The 15,614-nt window shown below is 37.6% G+C and overlaps 1 protein-coding gene and 1 long non-coding RNA gene across 5 annotated transcripts in view; one reads left to right on the top strand and one right to left on the bottom strand.

The window, feature by feature from the left end:
- LOC131332237 (U3 small nucleolar RNA-associated protein 20-like) overlaps positions 1-10,594 on the bottom strand; it is a 56,890-nt gene extending 46,296 nt beyond the window's left edge. Inside the window, exons 1-7 of one of the 3 annotated variants that reach the window (XR_009201628.1) lie at positions 9,750-10,593; positions 9,453-9,606; positions 9,133-9,253; positions 7,902-8,059; positions 6,198-6,276; positions 6,081-6,115; positions 2,541-3,352 (exon numbers count right to left, since the gene is read on the bottom strand). The gene's annotated coding sequence lies outside the window, so the exon portion shown is untranslated. The other 2 variants (XR_009201627.1, XR_009201629.1) reach the window with 2 other exon arrangements.
- A 1,761-nt stretch (positions 10,595-12,355) lies between these two features.
- Positions 12,356-14,708, top strand: LOC131332239 (uncharacterized). 2 transcript variants are annotated; one of them, XR_009201631.1, is made up of 3 exons: positions 12,391-12,595; positions 13,970-14,221; positions 14,463-14,708. It is a non-coding gene; the product is annotated as an uncharacterized LOC131332239 (long non-coding RNA). The 2 variants fall into 2 exon arrangements; XR_009201632.1 differs by lacking the exon at positions 13,970-14,221 and having other exon boundaries at positions 12,356-12,595.
- Positions 14,709-15,614: the final 906 nt, after the last annotated feature.

Genomic DNA, 15,614 nt, shown 5'->3' on the forward strand with positions numbered 1-15,614 from the left:
ATGAGTCCTCCCAAAGTGGATTTTCATTCCCCCGGAACATCTTACTACCATCCACAACAATAAACCATCAGCAAATCAACAAAAGTATGCATGAAATTACAATCAAACTTCACCCAAGAGTACAAATTCAAAACAAAAAAGAAGAAAAGTAACCAAGTCATCAATCAAATTTGAAATCGCCATAGTCATGCAAAGAATACAAACTAATTCTAGCCCAAACCAAACAAGCCAAGCACTAATGAGTACTTCTACTTCTAACTAATACTATACATTCAACCTCGAATTACAAATCTATCTTATTTTTATCTCATAAAACCCCAAGACATCGATGTTCGATTCCGTGTCACAAGTCCTATCGCTCAATAGATCACATTTTGCCAATATTAATCATTTTTACTAATCAACTAGAGGTTCTCACATCACACCATTCAAAACCATTTAGTTGAATCATCCTCAAATCCAGTCTTCACCTAAAACCAAACACATGATCAAATTCAAGTCGAGTTATCGAGTACAATGGGCCTTCCAAATTATTTTTTGACTTCCACATACCCGACAAGGGTCGAAGGACTACAACTCCTATTTTTTGTGCAATTTATACCGACCACATTAACCAAAGTTCTAGAAACACTAATGATACTGTCAAACACATGTATCTACAATCTTTTCAATCAGAAAATTTCAATAGTCATTAACATAATGGATCAACATAATTAAATCTCAATATCTCTGCTCAAATAATTGCGACCTATATTCCACAAGACCACCTCCAAACACCTAACATCTCCAAGTCTAACTCCTTGTACTAAACCATAACGCATTTAACTCGCTTACATGCTCCAGTAAAAATTCTTCAAGTGACCAATACACAATGACCATAAGTGAAACTTTCCCTTTTGCACTATAGAAGTTAGGAACTCCCAAAAATAACCACAAACAATCTAGATCAATAATAGTCCATTATCATTCCGACATGACTGATTCATAACAGCAAGTCTAATCTCGTAAGTGTACCACCACACAATCTTCTTGTTCCCAAAATCTCCACAACCACAAGACAAATAACAACAATAACATTACATGCCTCCACTTGGCAACTCTATCACGGTATCACCAAAATGCAACCCTATATAATCCATTCCCATATTCAAGCAACACGAACACTCACATCCTAAAATACCATGGCCATTGCCAACCAATCGATCCAGCCCTACGTATAATACAAAAACTTATTCATCTACTACCAAGAATTCAATATCCACAAAACAAAATGACAAGAAAATCCGCCAATTTCGACAATGAAATCACTCTATTTGAATAATTACCTCAACACATGAGTCCTATCAATACTTAATACTGTCCATCTCCAATAAACATTTCCATCTAGTATTTCATTTGATTGTGTATGAGTATTGATCGCATCTAAAAGGACATAACTTCATTAGGGTATCAAAAGCAGAGAGAGCCTACTAAACGTGCAAGCAAATCAAGAATCTCAACAATCTAGAGAAAGTTCCAAACGGAAAAACCTAAGTAGACACTCACCTAAGAAAACTAGGTCCAAAGCTCAATAACTAACTGAAGTAATCCCCTATGTATGATTGTTAAATCAATCTCTAAAACATACTATCATACCATCAGTAGTACTATTCCCCCATTTTTTTATTTTTTTTGATAATCGAGGAGCAACCCTACTATTCCCTCATATTCAATGACATCATCGTTCAACCAAGTTTTATCAAGGTAAGAAATTTAATCTTCCAAAATATTACACTACATACTCATCCAAAACTACACTCGAAATTCCAATAGAAAGAGAAAAAAAATATTGCGTCAACAAGTACCTATTGTCTGCTAATCCAATGAAATAACAACCTCTCACAAATGCCTATAGGACTCTAGGGACTAAAACCTCTAGCAGATGCACATAATAAAACGGTATCTCAAGATTTGTGTGGATTTTTTTTGAATTTTGCGTTTGAGAAAGATTCCAAAGAGAGAGAAAAAATCGTGAGTGAGAGGGTAGAAAGAGAGAGAGAGACGTTCAGGAGAAGGGAAAAAAAGAAAGAAAGAAGCGTGAACTCCCCAGATCTACATTTTGGGTTTCCAGAGTGTAAATCACGCCCCACCCCCCTTAACTAATAAACATTTCATCAATGAAAAGACAACGCAACTTGATCACAAAAAAAGAGAATAGCATGTACACAATTAAATCACATATGAATATCAATCTAAAGTCTAACTAAATTACCAAATCCTATTATTATACTAACACCTAAAGGTCTAACCACCAGACCACACACCTCAAGCTTTACCTCCCAAAAGTAAATCAAAGTGCTTGTCCAAAATCTACCAGTTATTGCCTAACTTTTATAGCCCAAAAGCACCCAAACTCCTAGCCTCCATATCAAAGATAAAACGAAATTCTAAGAGGAGAAGTTATTGTATTAACTCTAAACAAACCCACAACTAATCAACTCCACTATGCACACCAGCACCGCATCACTACACTATCAGATGCACTACCATCGTGTTCTCTCTCTCTCTCTCTCTCTCTCTCTCTCTCTCTCTCTCTCTCTCAAATATAATGACATAAACCAATCTCCAACTCAAGGGTTTGTCCATTCCGCCAAACGGTATAAATTGGAGGAAAAGAAACAGATGAAAAGAATTATTACCTAAGACAAAACAAAGATTTGCACCTACCTCGAGACTTCAACCGCCACTATTGTTCTCTCCCTCTCCAAACACGTTATATCACAATAAAATCCTAGTCTAATGTACACATACTCCAAAACTGCAACTAAACTACCACTAACCCATCTTACCGCTAGTAACCAGTAGAAGGATAGATTATTTAGATAAGGACAAAAATAAGTTTCATATAATATAATAGCAATAATAATTTACATTATATTACCCTAACACGGAATATTAGACAAAAAGCAAACTTAGAATTTCTAGAATTACTATAACGGCAAGAGTACTTATAATGCACACAACATTAACAATTACAGAGTCAAACCCATATCAAACAAGGAAAAACTATTTTCATTTTTTTCATACAGGAAAATAATACAGGGTATAAGAAAAGTCAGGGCGTAACAATAAGATTTGCTCAAAGTTCCTCCAGTGACAACACATAAAACAAAAGAAAAAGGTCTAATTTACCACATAAACCAGAGAAGAATCAATTTCAGCAAGAGTATCAAGAAGATCACAGACAAACATCCTTACATCTAGACTAACGGAAGTAAGAAGTGGAGAAACTGCATTCACAATTTTGTTGTACTTTAACTTCCTAATTTTTGTATCATTTGATGAATTACCTTCAAAGCTTCCACACATGCATCTGCAAGACAGGATAGCAAGCTCCTAATGGAAAAAAAAAAGAAGTCAAAAATGCCAGAAAGCACACATTAGAGGTCTAGATCAATATTCATGAAATACAAACCACAATCTTGAACTCCCTTTGCTAGCAAAGGGAAGCATTATATCAACAAATTAACTAGCTGATGAAGTATCCTTGATATATTTTAATAGTAACCAGATTCCTAACACATAAACATGGTCACTCATGGAGGGTTAATTTAAGAAGAACCGCGCAAGTGAATCTAATATAGTCATATGCAAGGCTTTTGCGGAAACAAATAATTGACCAAGAAAGTGAAAAAGAAAACCAAAAAGAGAAATCATTCCTTAGTGTTGAATAAAACTACCATCAGAAAAGAGGGAAAAGAATGTAATAAGATTGGATTGGTCAAATTCAGTAACAATATGATTGCACCCAAATTTTCATTTACCTACACGCGAATCCAAACTAGAAGTAACAGGTGATGGGTGTTAACTAACCATATCAAGTATCAATCTAAGTTCAATTTGAACCCGTTGTCACCATGAATACACATTTACATCCACTAGGTATCGAAGTCTAGAATCCCACCCTCTAGTCAGAATATATTTTCACTTCATGTGCCAAAAGAAATTGAAGGATTGACTGTTTCCTACCCATACCACCAAATCAGAGTAAGCAAGACTTAGTCATCAAAAAAGAATAAGCAAGACTCATAAGTTAAATATGATCCCTCATACATTTCATCTTACATCTGTTGTCGGCTCTGATGGAAACCCTTTTTAAAGTAAAATCAAATTAAATACAGCCTCTTGGTCGCAATAGGGACGGACAACTCTTCGAAAGATCTTATTTCCAATTTCAAAGCTGTAGCAGTTTGTAGTAAGATGTTTCATTCTATTTAAACAAAGACAACGACTTCTTGTTCTTTTTTTATTCTTTTGACCTAAACCGCTGCTCCCCAATGGCATTCCATTTAGCCAGGGATTCATAAACTATTTAAGTAAAAGATGTGCACACACAATAGCCTTAAAAGCATAGTGAAAACTCACAAGCTTCAATCAGGTCAATCTTTATATTTCCCAACAAGAATGCCATTGCCTCTGCCACTCTATGATGCACAAACACAGACACAGAGAAAGACACGGGAATTCTAAAAAATTGGGGACACAGACACGCCAGGGGACACACCACTTGTATATTTATTTATTTGTTTATATTTTTTTCAATTTTTCCCAAGTTTCAATGGCAAAATGTGGACAAAACAAAAAAATCCATAGTTTCAACACCATTCAAAGTTCAAACAAAACAAGACATCCATAAGTTCAACACAACCATATTGAAAATTACAATTTGACCCCCTGAAAAAATTTAAAAAATTACTGTTTGACCCTCAATTTTTTTGAAAATTACAGTTTGACCCACAATTTTTTTTGAAAATTAAACTTTGCCCCCGCGTGTCCCCCCATGTCCATAACCGTGTCCCTCTAAAAAATTTAAATTAAATTATGGGACACGACATGTGACGTGTCCCATACGTGTCTCCTCTGTGTCCCCGTGTCCAACACTGCAATACTTCAACCTCTAAAGGTGTTGGTGCTTCATAGCTTTGCCATAAATTCTTATACATTAATCCTTGGGATAGTATCTTAATTTAGCTGTCAACCTTCAACAGGGCGAGTACAGTGACAATATATACAAGTCTCCACAAAAATTAATGACCATACAAAGAGATATTTCCAAGGGTGATTCAATACGATAAAGTACAAAAAAAAAAAAAGGGACCATAAAAAAACAAAGATACCATTGTTCTGATTGGTATTATTACAGATCCAAGTGTACAAACCTTTGATCCTCACGAGATTATTAGCAATGCAAATCTGCCACTTAATCATAATGTGATCTAAGAAGATTATAAAATCAGCAATGTAAGTTTGTGTTCATGATTCCCAGTACTCATACCCAACTTTTGGACACATACCCCAGTATCCTAAAATTTAAGCTTCTGACTACATGCCACAGAAATTGCTACCATCAATTAACATTTACTAAAGAAATATTTCACATACAAATATCTTCAAATGATTCAGGCTTTGTTCGGTTGACCGTTTAGTTTTAGTTTTGTTTTCAATCATTACCCTATTTCTTTCTCCAATCATAACCCTATTTTTTCAATTATTACTTTTTCATCTCTCTCCAATCATTACCCCTATCTTCAATTATTACTTTGTTTCTCTCTCCACCTACTACCAAAACTAAACTAAACTAAACTCACAACCAAACACAGCCTCAGAAACTTACCCTATTCAGTTTGGGTTTTGAGGGAGGTTTTTTAGAGTAATGAGTAGAGAGAGACAGAGAAAATTTATCGTAGACTGTGCACAAGGTTTTGAGACCCCAAAACAAACAAGGTCGATTCTATCATTAACTCGTCTTTCCCTTTTTTCCAACATCCAACAGCCACTTAATTCTTCTTGTAGGGATATTAATGAAGTTTAACGTGATCAAACACAAACTCATAAACCCCAAACCCGATCCCAAAAATTTCTCTTTTGGGTAAAAGAAAATTATAGTATTGAATATGATTCAAAGTTATATCCTTACTCCTTTTTCCGCATTCCTTAGCTTCAAAAGAATAATGGAGGATCACCTTTGTACCAATTGACATATACATATACATTTACATTTTGTCTAATGAACAATGATAATAGAAGTGGTGTTCACCAACCTGAGAACATGGAAAACATCTCAGATAAGATATTTCTGCAAATAAATCAAGATATTTCTGCAATCAAACATCATGATTATTCAAATAACTTATGTTCACGAACATTCTAGGTTATACCTGCTCAATTATCTTTGGTTCTCTATCAGCTCCACTTTTGAGAAGACATACTAGAGAATCAACTATTCGCTGTAGAAAGCTGGCATGATATCCAAGTGCAAAATATTATGTTAAACAAAGAGAAATCCATATCTAACGTAACTATAAGCAACAACTTCACTAGAATCACACAAAACTACTATATCTTTTCATTTATAAAATCAAAGGAGAGGAAATTTCCTTAACAATCAACGCGAAAAATCAAAACCGTTAATAAACGAAAGTAAATGTAAAGATATGCGGAAGAATAAAACACGATGCTTAACACATAACACCATAATGATATACAAATCCAAGTCAAGAAGGAACTCACAGGGAAAGTGCTCCAAAAGATCTCTAGACAATGCTACCATCAACCTGTGGTAGGACTCCAATCTTTCACCAAAATTTTGCTATGCATTGAAGTGAAATATTCTAAGACTGGAAAATAAAGATACAAAAATACATTCTTTTAACCACAACGGAAACTTCTATAACCAAATGGAGCCTACTCTGCATAATCATATGGTCTAGATATTAACACTTTTTGTAATGTGGGCCTGGATCTGAAAGGTACTGGTAAAGATAAAGGTTCAAACCATAGCAAACTATATGTATTGGGACTGTTTAAATTCTATATGTCAAGTGACAAATGAAAATGTGATTTATTTGCTCCATGAGTAAAGGAAAAATAGACCAATGTGCTTTAATCACATGGAATCAATACCGAATACAAAATGGGTCAAGACTAGACAACCAAAAGAAGAGGGTTGTCTAGGTTTCAGAGTTCTTAAGGATTGCAACCCAAAGTGTCCTATATAATCCATCATAATGACTGGAGATGGCCTAGACAAAGAAACACTGTGACAAAGGAAATTATGGCCAACACTCCCATCTCCTTGAAACCTCAAATCCATCAATCTAGCAGATTTGTTTGGAATTTAAAGTCCAACGGACCAATGGTCAATTCTCAATGAAAATAGCTTGGAATGCTCTTAGAGTTAGGACTCCCCAGTCCCCACGGATACTTGGTCGTCTAATGTTGCTTGGATCCCACACCATGTTCCCACATGGGCCATAACATTTGGATGGCAATATTAGGAAGACTCTCCTCAACGGACAAACTCAAAAACTAAGGGGTCAAGGACTCAGCCCAATGTGTGTTGTGCTATGCTGATTGCTGAAGACTAGTCCCACGATAATTTGTTCTCTTGTCCTTACTTTGCCCAAAATCTGAGGTATTTTTTGTTGAAAGATGGGATTTGTAGGCCTTCTATGGTTTCGACTGAAGAGGTTGATTGGGCAAGGCTTCACTCAAGGAAAAAGGGCATGAAGCATACTATTTTCAAGCTCTCCATGGCAGTCATTATCTACTCCCTCCGTCCCAAATTGCTCGACTTTTTTGGGAAATCGTGCAAATGCACACGCAAAAAATAATGTATTAAAAAGAATCCTCATAATGCGAGTCACGAAACCTATATTTCCTTGTGAGCATTAAGTCTACAGAAAATATGAGGATGAATAATTTTAAGTAATCATTTGCAGTCAATAAGCTAGTTTAAAAATCGAGCAACAGAAGAGACAGTAAGAAAAAACATATACAACATGAATTTCAGGAATATTTCAATTCATACTCTCAAACATCAATCTGAACACACTAAATTAACAGAAGCCATCTTGTGATACCTGAGAATGAGCTCAAGTGATAGTCTCCCTCCCATTTGCAATCTCGAAAGAAGTTCCGAGTGTGTCAATTCTTTGTGCAGTATTATTTGGGGTAATGTTTGCACCAAGGGCATCATTTCCTCGTAAAAAGTAACAAAATCCTCTGCAGTGTTTAATTCCTACATGGTAGTAAAGAAATTTACACGAGTTGCACGACAAGGAGACTAAAAATAAAAACTGGCAAATTTTGATCTCCAAAAAAAAAATGTATTCTACATAATATTGAAGCACTAAAATTCTAGGATAGTTGGAACAATAGCTAAGATAACAAACATGAAACAATGATAACATAGAGCATAAATACAGCCACTTATGGAAACCTACAATGCCTTACATAAATGCTAAGCATGGCCTCATGTCTCTGGAAAAAATAAAACTATATACACTTCTTGCATCACTTGGCAGCCAACTAATCGAACACTTGGAGATTTTATTGAGCACATCAAAGGATCAAGTTTGACCAAGAAAACATAGACAAAGCTCGCGTGAAAAATTACCCCATTTAAAGCCCAAAACAAAATTAGCATAATACCCCAAAATCCTATAATAACAGTTAAAAAATACAAACATTAGTACCAACATACTAGCAAGCTGAAGTATACAAAACAAACACAAATTAAACATGAACTCAATCACTGCCAATGGAGCACTACAGGTTGATTCTTTCGTTGTTATAATGATATACATAACTCTAAATACCAAAAATACAAAGTACTCAATCTCACTCTTGTGAAAAGCATGAACTCCCTAATATGTAAGCACTAAGCATACAGGCAATGTTACCAGCTAAGAAAACAGACATGAATACAAGGGATATGGACAAACAACTCGAATATCTTCTCCAAATTAGGACATGACACAACACATACACGGAAATTTACAAACACATTTTCATAGGTATACAAAAAGTTTACGATTTCCGGATACTAAGTTAACAATTGTATCCATATTTAAATAATTCAAGGTGTAACACATCATCTAGTAACATGTATAATGAACTGATGCAAAAAAAGCCCTAATATCTTTCTTATTGAACATGACATTAAATTGATGCAAATGACCTGTTACATTTTTAGCACGTTGTTTGATATTCTCAAGAGCTCAAATTCTCAATTCAGCCATTCTCTCAACAATTACAATTACAACAAACAATTTCCAATTCACCCATAAAAGAGCCTAAAGAAAAAGGTACCCTCCATTCCACAAGACAGTCTCGGAAAAATGAGGACCCATCGGAGGGCTCAGACTTGAGAGGATCAAGATTTCGGAATACATCAATATCAATTTCCTCAAGGCGCTTAGAGTGTCTTGAACTGCACATAATATCCAATTTCCGAACACATTTAATACCATGTGCCAATCATCAGAAATAAAAGAATGACAAATACAAGTGTAAAACACTGGAAATAATAATACTCTTTACTTCTATTTTGTGGCTAAGAAACAGAAGGAAGATATGAAGGGAAATAAGAACGAACACATACACAAAAAAAAGCTTGTTAGAGAGATTACCACAAATCGCCTGCGACCGGTAGATTTGTTTAGAGACTTCACAGCCGGAGCTTCCTTCAACGTCGCTATATTCTATATATAAATAGTAGAAATTCGGGGATTTCAGGTTGGCGTGAGAGACGCGAGATAAAAAAAATTGGCTCCTCACTAGAAACTGTACAAAAGAGGTGAGATCAGGCAAACGATAAGAGTCATACCGATGAAACCGACCCGTTCCCACCTTTCTTATATAAACCTCTGAAATACGAGAACTACAATAAATTACCAGAACTACGAAGTAAACTCAATCTGTGCTACCTTTCGGAGAGTGGAAAAGGTCGAATTCAAAAGCAAACTAGCAAAAGAAACAATATCATCCCCTCAAAATCATCCGTAACCGGCACAGCAACACTCATCTTCTCCACAACCCCTCTCCTCCACTCCACAAACTTCCTCTCCAGCTCCTCAACACCCTCTCTCCCATCACCACCAACCCCCAACCTCGAAAAAGGCTTCGACAGAAACCCAAGATCCCTTATAAACAGAGCGCCGCAAGCGACGGAGCCCTCGTGTTTGCGCTTCTAGGCGTCCTTGAATTTTTTAACGGCGATGTGGTCGTCGTCGGAGAGGGTGACGGAGAATGAGGCTCTGAGGAAGCCGATGAGGGAGCGCTTGAGCTTCCACTCGTGGAGGGGTTTGACGGAGTGGTCGGCGCGGTGGACGGAGAGGAGGAGTTTGACGCGCGGGGTCAGGGAGAGGCCGGTTTTGATTTCTAGGGTTTCGGTTGGGGGAAGAGAGTCCAGTGTTCGATTGGTCATACTTCTCTGGTTGTTGTTTCAGTGGAAAAGTCAAGTGCGGGTGTAGGAAGGAAGAAGAAGACGGCGTTGATGTGATTCTTCTGTAGGCAAACGAGGTCTGGAATTGGGAGCCCCTTCTGCTAAAGAAACAATATCATTGTTTTCTATAAACGAGTCGAAAATACAATGGCAATGTATTCAACGGCCATTATAAAGCAATCGATTAAAGCCAAAGCCAAAACACACATACAAACTCACAAAAGTTTCCAAACTACCTCAGAATCGGATGAAATTGGTTCCGAACAAAACTAGTCGGCTGAAAATTCGAAACCGCCGCCGACGTGTTGAAGGAGAAACCGCAGTTCGGTCCGGCCGATTTAAACTAAGAAACGCTGAAGGAGAGTGAGGGGGAGCGTTTAATTTCCACGGAAGAGAGGGGGGGGGGGGGGGGGGGGTGTGTTGTTTTTGGAGGAAAAACAGAGGGAGAGAGGGGTTGAGAGAGGGAGGGATGACAGAGGGTATATTTTCCCCCCTTTTGAATATTTGAATTTGAATGTTTGGGGTTTTTTAATTTGGGCCGCGGCCCTTTATCATGTACTATGTATGTATGTAGTATGAACAAACCAATTACACGCGCTTTTCCGCTCTCTGTTTCTCTCTCCTTTTTGGTCCCATGCGCGCGTCCTCTCCTTCTCTTTCTTAACTGAGCTGTGCACAGCAGTTGTGCACAGATCCCTTTTTCTCCCACCTCGGATTGCACAAAGATAATCGGAGTCGTTCATTTTGTTCAAAATATGTCGTCTAAGATCTCTGTAAAAAATGAGCTTCGTTCGATATCGTTAGAGGCGTTAATAAAACACCCAAAATCACTTCAGAATTTAGGCATAAGCGGCTCCGAACATCTTTGTGTGACCCGAGGCGGGAGAAAAAGGAATCTATGTTGCACAGGCTTGCTGTGCACGTAGCTTTTCTGTTCTTAACTGCACTACTCCCACTCTTTCTCTCTCCTCTGCACTGCACTCCACTCCACTCCACTCATTCTCTCTCCTCTCTCTTACCTCACACGCACTCTCGCTCTCTCTCTAGCCTCTCCCCTGCTATTTCTCCTCTTTCTCTTAGACCCCGTTCCAGAAAATAAATAAGAATTTATTTTTTGTCTAATAATAAGGGTTGTTCCAAAAAAATAAGAAGGTGGTACTTATTTTTTCAAAATTTACTTAGGTACCAATGGACGCCGGGGAGGAAAATCGTAGCAACGGCCTCGCCGGGTTGTCTCCGGCCACCGAACAGCCGATTCGAGCCGTCCAAAAATTCTATAAAAAAAACCGAGAGGGCTCGCGCGGGAATCAACGGCATCCGAGGTGTGTAAGATGCTTAATCCGAGAACCTCTTTTCCGTGTAGGGTGCTTGATCATATATACACGGAAAATGGGTGCTCGGATCAAGCACCCTACACACCTCGAATGCCATTGATTCCCGCGCATGCCCACTCGGTTTTTTTTTTTAAAATTTTTAGCCGGTTCGGATCGGCCGTCCGGTGACCGGAGACGGCCCAGCGCGGCCGCCGGTACGATTTCCCTCCCCCGGCGCTTATTATCATAGCAACAGTCTTATTTTTTGTATAAGGCAACTTCAAGCTCAAAAATCATGTGTTTACGCAAATAATTTTTCTACCACTATGGATCTTGTTTGATAGATCTCATTGAGATCTTTAATACGATGCAAAAAAAATTGAATTTTTTTTTTCATTTACATTATTTTAGAGTTTGAAAATGTAAAATAAATTTTTTATTTGGGTTTTGTGGAATGACCCTTCTTATTTTTGAATGAGAAGTGGCAAAATAAGTACTTATTTTACATTTTCAAACTCAAAAATAATGTAAATTAAAAAAAAAATTATTTTTTTGCACCGTATAAAATGTAGAGACCTGTATTTTTTAGGCCGTATTTTTTTTTTCTTTCTTTTGCAATAGTACGACTTGTCAAGATAGACGGTGTGGATTTACGGTGTGACGTGTTCGTGAAAGGATATAAGGATATGATTAGGTGAGAAGTGCATGTGTGCGTTTGTGAAGTGAGAGCATGGGATAATTTTTCCCATCTTTTCCACTCTTTTATTTCCCAGGAGATATTCTCTCCTTTATTTCTCCTCTCTTTCGGCCGACACTCTCTCTCTCTAGCTCTCACCTCTCCCTCATCTTCTCTCCTCAATTTCACCTCCATGGAGTATGATTCCGAACAAAGTCCGAGAATTAAAGTTGTTCTACGGAACGAGGGCTACCTATCCATCCAAGAAAAATTACGATCGGATCACGTAGGAGTTTCGGTTTCGCTCGGATCTTTGGGGTTTTGCTCAAAACCCATGAGGTAGGGATTTCTTACTCTCGTTATGCGTTTATACGGTGTTTATGTACTTAGATCGTGCCTTGTTTCGTTGTTTGAGGTTGTTTCTTCCATTTTTGAGAATCTGCAGAACAGGGTCTTCGTTTTTGCAGTTTTATGCCTTCTTAAGCTCGGAATTAAATTTTGGGTTCCTCGTATGAAATAGAGTAGACTTAGAGCCCGTTCCAATGCCGCTGGAATCACTCGAAACCGTTGAGAATTGAATTTATGGTGATTTTTAGAATACTGGTCTGCAATCTGTCTCGTTTTCTGGGTTTCAGCCCACTTCGAACGGCCATAACTTCCTCGTCCGATGTCCGTTTTATGAAAATTTTATATTGGTTCGAAGGTCCTGAAGTTAGCTTTCATTGGCCACTGGAATCGTCTTAAAACTCTTAGTACACAGAAAGTTATGATTGTTTGAGTGGAGATGTGTCATTCTGCGTGACAGAATCATTTAACCTCGGTAAACCCCTGTTTAACCACCCTTGGAGTGCAGATTTGACTAGGTTCCTTCTCGTTTTTCAAACTTTGTTCAATCGCGAAACTTTTGGGACTGGAATCACTCAAAAATATTAAGAACTCGATTTATAATGATTTTTAGAAGATTGAACAAAAATCTGAAAATCTGGGCAGTGTATAAAGCTGCGTTTTTCATCGTTTACTATGGTTAAACGACACTATTGGTTACGGGTCCTTATGGGTTTTAAAGATTGGTAAGTTGGTGATCTTTTGGCATTGGAATCATTGAAAAATGTCGAGTATGGAATATTTAATGAATGGTCGAACAGTGACTGCTCTCTGGGACAGTTTTGGTCCGTTGATTCTCGTTCGTTTGTTTTGACTCCCAATCACTTCTAACACCCTTTTAAACATCGTTAAACCATTCCAAAACTTGATTACTCATGTTCCAATGAGTTAATGATTATTCTAATTCTTTCGTTACCCGTTAAGCGTAATCTTAGTGTCGTGGTAAATAGAATATGTGATGTAAGGTTATTTAGGAGTACCGAAGGCTAAGTGAGACGTTGTGGGAAGTATAGTTGGTAGACGTGAGCTTTTCTAGTGATCCGAGTGGTAGCATAGTAATGCGTGTCTGCACGATTCACTTATCCTTCAAACTCCTTTGGCGCTCGTTCCATGAAATCTAAGTAATCAATATTAGCGAGTAGTATGTTGTAGAGTCACTATGGAGTTGGTACGATATTGTGATGTACAAAGAGAAAAAGGCATGTACTAATTTGCTAGTCGATATTCTGTTATGATTGATCGTTTGGAGTACTTTGTCATGTGCTTGTCGATGCGTGTTTGACCTATAAGTCAGTTTGATTGATGTGCTTCATTGTGTCATGAGATTAGAGAAGCGTTTGATGAATGAGCTGTATGATTATTGGGATTTGATTGGCTGTAATTGAGAATTGGAATGAGGATGTGATTGCAACGCAAGGGGTGGAAATGCAGATTGCAACGCAAGGGGTGGTAATGCAAAGACCGAAATATTGGGTGATGTTGATTGCAACGCAAGGGGTGGAAATGCAAACTGCAACGCAAGGGGTGGAAATGCAGAGTGACTGAGATTATGAGAAGTGTCGAAATGGTTGTGAACCTATTGTGAGTACGTTTGATTAATGTGATTTCAATAATGTTTCTACATGACATGTGAACGGTTAGGAATACTTACAAGTTGTTTGAAACTCTTTGGCCGTAGTCTGTCTTTCGTTGTGATAAACTCGTGTTTCTCATGTTCACTTATCGAATTCTTTCACTCTTTGTGCATACTTTATCGCATTTTCATATAGCTTGAGTATAGATTTCTCTACTGGGCTAGTGTAGCTCAACCTACCATTTTCAGGTACACTACATGGACACAGTCTTGGAGGGTGTGAAGTGCATGCAGACATCACAGGCTAAAGTTATTTTTTGAAGAACTTGTCTTTCCCTTGTAAATCAAACTGTATTGTACTATTTTCTCAAATTTGGAATATTGTATCAGTTGACAAAATTGTGAGATTTAGAAACTGTATGTTGTAATTTGGGGTACCGTATGTACTATTGTGAGGATTTGTATTTAAAATGGTATTGTTATTTATATTAAAAATCGAGGGCGTGACATAAAAGATATTGATACGATCTACCAATCAAGATCCATATTGCTAGAAAAATTATTTACGTAAATATATTATTTTTTAGCTTGAAATTATCTTCTTAAAAAATAAGTATTTATTTTTAGTTGCGGAGCGGAGTCTCTCTCTCTCTCTCTCTCTCTCTCTCTCTCTCTCTCTCTCTCTCTCTCTCTCTCTCTCTCTCTCTCTCTCTCTCTCTCTCTACCTTTTTATTTTAAAAACTTAAATTTTATTAGTAATGTTTCTTAAATTTTTTTGTACATATCTTTTTTTTATAAAATTTATATTTTTGAAAAAAAAAATTTAAGGACTTAGTTTGCACAAATATATATATATATAATTTATAAAAAAAATATGTGCATAAAAAAAATTATACACATTATAAGGACATCTCTAGTGAACAACAAGGACTTATAGTTTGCTCTAAGATTTTAAGGTTGTGTTCCAGAAACAAGTTAAGAACTTATTTTTTGTTGAATAAGAAGGATTGTTCCGAAAAATAAGAAGGGTGGTAATTATTTTGGAAGAATTTATATAGGTACCAATGGGTGCCGGGAGGGAAATCGTATCGGCGGCCGTGCCAGGCCGTCTCCGGCCACCGGACGGTCGACCCGAGCCGTCCAAAAATTCAAAAAAAAAAATACCGAGGGGGCCTGCACGGGAATCAACGGCATCCGAGGTGTGTAGGGTGTTTGATACAAGCACCCTTTTTTCATGTTCATGCATGATAGAGAGAGAGAGGGGTGCGTTGAATACGCTGTAGCAAAAGGTAAATTGCTAATCCCCCCCCCCCGGCCCCACCTCTCTTTTCCCCCCGGCCCCACCTCTCTTTTCCCTAACTACCCCCGCCTGCCTCCCCCCCCCCCTCCCTCCCTCTCTCT

The sequence above is a fragment of the Rhododendron vialii genome, chromosome 7a, assembly GCF_030253575.1.
Source record: "Rhododendron vialii isolate Sample 1 chromosome 7a, ASM3025357v1".
In the NCBI taxonomy this organism is placed as follows: domain Eukaryota; kingdom Viridiplantae; phylum Streptophyta; class Magnoliopsida; order Ericales; family Ericaceae; genus Rhododendron; species Rhododendron vialii.